General features: G+C 41.3%; 1 pseudogene; it reads right to left on the minus strand.

Annotated features, from left to right (window-relative positions):
- Positions 1 to 5,371, minus strand: part of LOC138054331 (uncharacterized) — a 13,241-nt pseudogene extending 7,870 nt beyond the window's left edge.
- Positions 5,372 to 6,082: the final 711 nt, after the last annotated feature.

The raw sequence follows: 6,082 nt of genomic DNA on the forward strand, positions 1-6,082 counted from the left end.
CAAGAAACTAGTTCATCAAGAGAGTTCGGATGGTTTGTACATAAGTCAGATTTAGCCAAGTCAGACTGAAAATCCTGAATATTAATAGCTTTATACTTTCTATACGAAACAGTCTTGACAGAAAGAGAAGGTTTTACGCTATTCAACTTGAAAAGAACAACCCCATGGTCTGAGATGTAACTATCTACACGAGGAGAGTCTCGAACTACATCATCTGATAGTCGAGTTATGACTAAGTCCAATGTGCGCCCAAAGATATGCGTTGGTTCCTCAACATGCTGTTTTAGTCCCAAAGACTCAATCATATCCATTAATTTAGTCGCATCGTTGTCATTTGAATTATCTACGTGGATGTTAAAATCACCAAGTATAATAATTTCCTCGTTTGATAACAAGAGTGTTTCAATATATTCTAAAAATTCATTTAAAAATGTCCCAATCGTAACTTTATGTTCGTCCGAATAAGGCGGTCGGTAGATAATAGCAATACGTAGGTTGTGATGTTTTGATTGTACTAACCACTCCGAATATTCAAATGACGTTTTCTCTCCGGCTTCGATCTTCTTGGCGGCTAGTGAGTCACGATAAAGCAGAGCAGTGCCGCCTCCACGTCCAGTTGATCGAGGATGATCAGCTAGATAATAACCTTCAGGACAGGCTGCACATCTAATGGTGTCGTCATTTACGTTAAGCCATGTTTCGGTTATAGCAAAAATATCCACATTGGTACTGCATACATAATCAACAAAATCCGATGTTTTGTTTCTTAAAGAGCGCACATTTGCCATGCCCATCAATAGAGCATTACGCGTCAAAACTCTTGGCTTTTGATCATGATTAGCTAGCGGTCCTGGTTGAGGATGAATATCACCAGCAATTAATAACAGTTGAAAACTAGCAATACTGTTGGAGTAGTAAGCAACTCTTGATTTAGAATATCTTGTCTTCACGCATCTAGAGCATGACGTGCGCCATTGTTTACTATATATGAAAGGCAGTAGGATCGAACAAAAACCATTGTTGACGCCATTGTAGTACGTTAGGTCTTTAGGGACATCCAGCAAGTCCAATATGCAAATTTTGAGTTGATTGCCAAAGAATGTCGTTTCCAAGTTAAACTGTGGTCGACGTAAAAACAATATTTCGGAGAGTAGATAGTGGTTTGTAGATCTTTCAACTGTTTTCCTAAGTCCATCAAGACATTGGAAAGCACTACGTCCAGTTTCAGAAATACAATAGCCGCTATGCCGGTTCAAAAACAGCAAAAACACGCAGCTCAAAATAACGCGTGTTAACATTCTAAACTGGTAAATAATGTCATACAATCTTGTTTTTCGCAGTGTGTCCTCTGTTCTGGAGACGTTTCTCAACTGATCAAGGAGTTTACTGCTTCAAGCTTAACACCGATTTCTTGACCTGACATGAAGCCAGAAACAAATGCGCTGAATATGGTGGTGATCTGGTGTCAATCCGAGGAGATGAAGAGGCAGACTTTGTTAAAAACCAGGTTCAGTTGTGTGGGTAAGTTTCGGAATTAGGTTGCATCTTACAAGCTTACCGAATACGTCCTGCCAGAAAGTCGGAATTAACTTTCAAGACTTACATGGACGGTGACATAGTGCTCCCGTGATAGCAACAGCAACCCAAAAAGTAATGTGATACACAGCATGTCAACAGAAACTTAGCCACCAAGAGGAGAACATTAGAGAAGGTACACTTCTCCTTTTTTGTAAGCGTTTCACTGGTTATATATGTAATGGCTTGCAACAAGATTGAATTAGACTTATTATTAATATTATTCTCACATTTGTTTGGTTCTAGTCAGTTTCAAATCAACCCAGTGATTACCTTTCATGTCCGCGTTCATAGTGACCCCAAGCTTGAACTCTTCGCTTCCGTTAACAGCCCCAAGCTACGATGAAAGAAGTACCGAGGAAATTAAACCACGGGGCAATACCGCATCTAACATAAAAAAACTCGCGAGGTCTCAAGGACGTTAAACAGTAGACTGCAAAATGGTCCGCATTGGTAAGGAGAATATGATCGTTTTACAGTGTATTTAAGAATTTCACCAGTGACGTCTCTGTGACCGCGATTTGCCGAACCGTCTGAGTTGTTCTGAAAAGACGTTTTTATAGCGATTTAGCACAACAACTGACTTGCAGAGTTACCTTTGAGCCGTGGATTTTGAAGACATGCGCTGTGCTGGCAAACAAAGAGGTGGTAACAAGGGCTGAAAATATTGAGACGATGATAACACCAGCGATAATGCATAGGATGCAAAACACGCGGCCCAGAGGTGACTTTGGCGATCGGTCACCATACCTGTGAGTGACAAACATACATAACAGCGCATTAAATGCTGGTGAGCAGGGTGAAATGGCCATCCCATTAAACCAATTGGTTCATTCCATCACAATCAGCAAGTAAGTCGCTTGGGGGCCTTAAAATGGTGCATGATTGTAGACTTGTCCTACAGGCTATATATTCGTAACAGTGACAAAAAAACTTAGGCTCTGAAATTTCCATTTAGCCAAGTAGTCCACAGATTTTTAATGCACCAATTAAGACCCTCCCTGAATATGAACTCTAAGAGAACGTTTCCATACCCCACTGTTGTCAAGGTACCCAAAGCCCACCAGAAGCCTTCCCATGATCCTTGAAAAAATGGTGGTGGAAAATCTTCCGGGTTACTGGTGTGGTCCTGGCAACAGCAAAACACCATAATAATCAATTTCAATACATTTACTATACTCGGTGCAGGTTTTTATGGCCAATTTCAGGACTCAGTTATTTGATAAATGAAAATTCGCCGTTGTGTTCTCACATACTGGAAATTTGTGATTTAACACAAGAAATGCTGTGAAAGTTATTTTGGTCTCACGCCCATGGTCGCGCAGTCAATCATCAATTACAACTAACCAATCAGGTGCCTTTCTTAAAATATGACCACGGGTTGAATTTCAGAAATGAAGCAGTCGGAGAAGTTGCCTCTGAAAAAGTGAGCGAACAGAAATTCCGGGACTATCATTCCCAAAATAAGATGCAAATTCAACGATAAGAGCCCACCCAAGTTTCAAAAAGTAATGAAACTCACCAAGAACCAAATGATAATTCCTGAGAGTAAGGCTGCAACTAAAGAGAAAACCACCATTGGCTACCGTTGAGATCAGAATGTGAGTCCTGGTTTTGTCTTGTTGTTCGTTGTGAACCAAAAGGATGACTCGAGGTGCAGTAACTACGCCAATGAATGGCCGGTCCCTTGGGAATGAAAAGAAAAGTTAACGATTTAAAAAATTTGCGTTTCTTTGCCTTTTATGACCCAATTAATAACTTCTTACTAACCGAGCTCGAAGGCCGTACTGGGGAATATTGGCCCGAGGTCGTGGCAGTACGAACCGAGCGCAGCGAGGTCCGTACAAAAACGACCGAGGGCCAATATTCTCCAGTACGGCTCGAGCTAGCTCGGTTAGTAAGTAGTTTATTATATGGCTTTTTAATTACCTTTTGCTTTGTTTTTGCAAGCCCGAAATCGGCCCGTGGATTTCGGGAGAATAATGACCTACAATTCAGTCACAATTAGTAAATCAGAGCGCACGTTATATCGGCTACAAACACAAGCCATATAATAATGATACTTATTTAAGTGCCAAGTGTATTTAGCATTGGCACGCATTGGACACTGTACACTAATCAATGCAAATTAAATCAACTCAATTCATATCAAATTATAGGGTGGTTTTGAGGAGATGGAAAAACCGGTGAACCCGGCCGAAAAATCCCTCTCGAAGCAGAACAGAGAACCAACAAATTCGACCTACAACCACAACCCAAGTCTGGGATTGGACCCCATCAATGCTGCAACATTGCTCCACATTGCTCCTCTCTGCATGTTGTTAGTTAACTAAACAAACGTAGAGAAAACTGATCCCACGGAAGTAACGCTGATGTTATTGATCTTATGGTCAGTTTTACTTTGTCTCACGAAAAATGGAGCTTTCTTCCTGGATAAAACTTTTTGCCTTTGCGTTCTTTAGATGGGAGCACTTATTTTACATGAGGTTTATGAATTTCCTGGCTAAGGCAACTCTGGGAACTATCACGGCACTTCCTATTACGGGGTCGAAGATGATTGTAAAGTGAGATTACAGATGTGCTGTCCACTTAAAAACCAATCTCGTTCCCAGATTCATCGTTCCCTTGACCAGCGGCCGGGAAAGAAAGACTCTGGTCAAATCCAAGAAAGACCATATTTTGATTGGCTGTTGGAAAACGGTTTCATTTCCTGCCATTTAACCGGATTTAGAGTTTTATGCGCCAGAAGCTATTGACCTCTGCGAATTGTACATTATATTCTTTAAAGCCTCATAATGAGCTTTTTTTCGGAAGAGCTCAGCTTTTCCTAACCTTTCGAGAGCGTAGTCCCATGCGTCGTGGAAGTGCTTTACGTTAGAGGAAGAAGCCCTATTTCTAAAAGATTGACTTTCCATGCATAGTAAGAAGACCATCCACGCACGCGTAGTTATTCAACCGGAAGCAGAGTTTTCATGTTCCGGTTTTGGTTTATTCCAGAGCGACTCGCTTCCGTTCTGCTGGGCAACGGTAACAGCCTGCGTCGGACGCGCTTCCTTAAGAAGTTAAATGAACGCAAGGACATTTAAAGAGACTGCGCATGCGTGATTGTCTCCGTTTGGTTTGGTTTAAGGATTGGGGATTGCGTCAGTTTGGTTTAAAGGTCAAGCGCAAACACCTTCTCTCTCTCTTTTATCTACACCTGCGTCAATTCTGTAGACACTTGTTTTTTTGCTTGCGTATACGCGTGTTTGAATTTTAAGGGTGAAATACTTTAGCAATGCGTTTTCAAGAATTTTACATTGTCTTACCTAAACGAGTTGGCAGATGAATCATATCCATAAAGTGGAAACGTGAAATCAAAGGTGTCGTCTTCAATATGATTCTCAGCATTCCGCACAGAGTTCAGAAATTTACCAAACAAAACTTTAGTTTCGTTGTGGCAACAGCTCGACACAGCAGCCTTTCGAATCCCAGAGAACATTCCCTCTACGGTCACCCCCGGAATTCCTTTACCTTTGGTCTGATAAAGGATAGTGTAAGGCGAGTAGGTATGCCAAGCAATTGAGACCGCCAGTCCTTTCTCGCAGCGATAATCTAAAGAAAAATTCTTCGCCAAGTCTGTGTAGTACTGCATCTCTGGAGATTTCGTTTTGGAGCCTTCCAGTTCGAGAGCAGAGGAGGATATATGAAATGCCGTATCCGGGTGGTTTCTTTGCGACCATTTAGGAGAAAATGTGGCTTTGGTTTGCGGAGAGAACTCCAAGAGAGAAAAAGTGAGTAAGAGAAGCGGTAACATGATCTTTGTCAAATCTACTTCCCCGAGGGAATCTAAAACGAAAATAAACGCAACATTAACACTGTCATTTTGGATAATTCACTGTGTTAAGGATTCTATGAACTTTTCGTTTTTGCACCTTTTGATCTTGTTAAATTAACCTAACAGTTTCTCTTCGTTTTGGAATTCTTTCTTTTTGTCATTTTGCCGAGGATTTCCCAACACACGGGCTTTGGAGATTTTAGGTACTTTTCAACGAAGAAGGGCTTTCGGTTTTTGTTTTAGTTAAGTACTCGTTTTTTTTTTCTTTAATCTTTTCAACCAGCTGGAACTATTTTGCACCCCGCTCTGATGATTGTCTTAATAAAAGTAAAGTAATCATATTTAACGTCGATAACTCGAAACAGTAATTCAACTGACAAACCTGAGGTCGACGGGGCGCTCATTTTAATTTAATCCCCCCTCTTTATCACTGCTCCGTTTTACGGGTATTTAAAGCTAATTAGCTACACGGAAAGGAAAGAAGTCGAAACAAGGATGCGAGACTCGGGAATCGAACTCAGGACCTCTTGCACGAAGGTCGCGCACTAACCGACTGTGCCATCCTAATGTGTCTTCGGTTGTCGGTGACCTCAAATCCAATCCTCGGGTTGCTTTCTTAGAAAGCACTGGGCAACTTGATGTCTCCTTGCGGTTGAAATGTCCACCGCTATGTTGTTTAATTGAAAATTC

Source organism: Montipora capricornis, chromosome 6 (assembly GCF_036669925.1).
Source record: "Montipora capricornis isolate CH-2021 chromosome 6, ASM3666992v2, whole genome shotgun sequence".
Taxonomy (NCBI): domain Eukaryota; kingdom Metazoa; phylum Cnidaria; class Anthozoa; order Scleractinia; family Acroporidae; genus Montipora; species Montipora capricornis.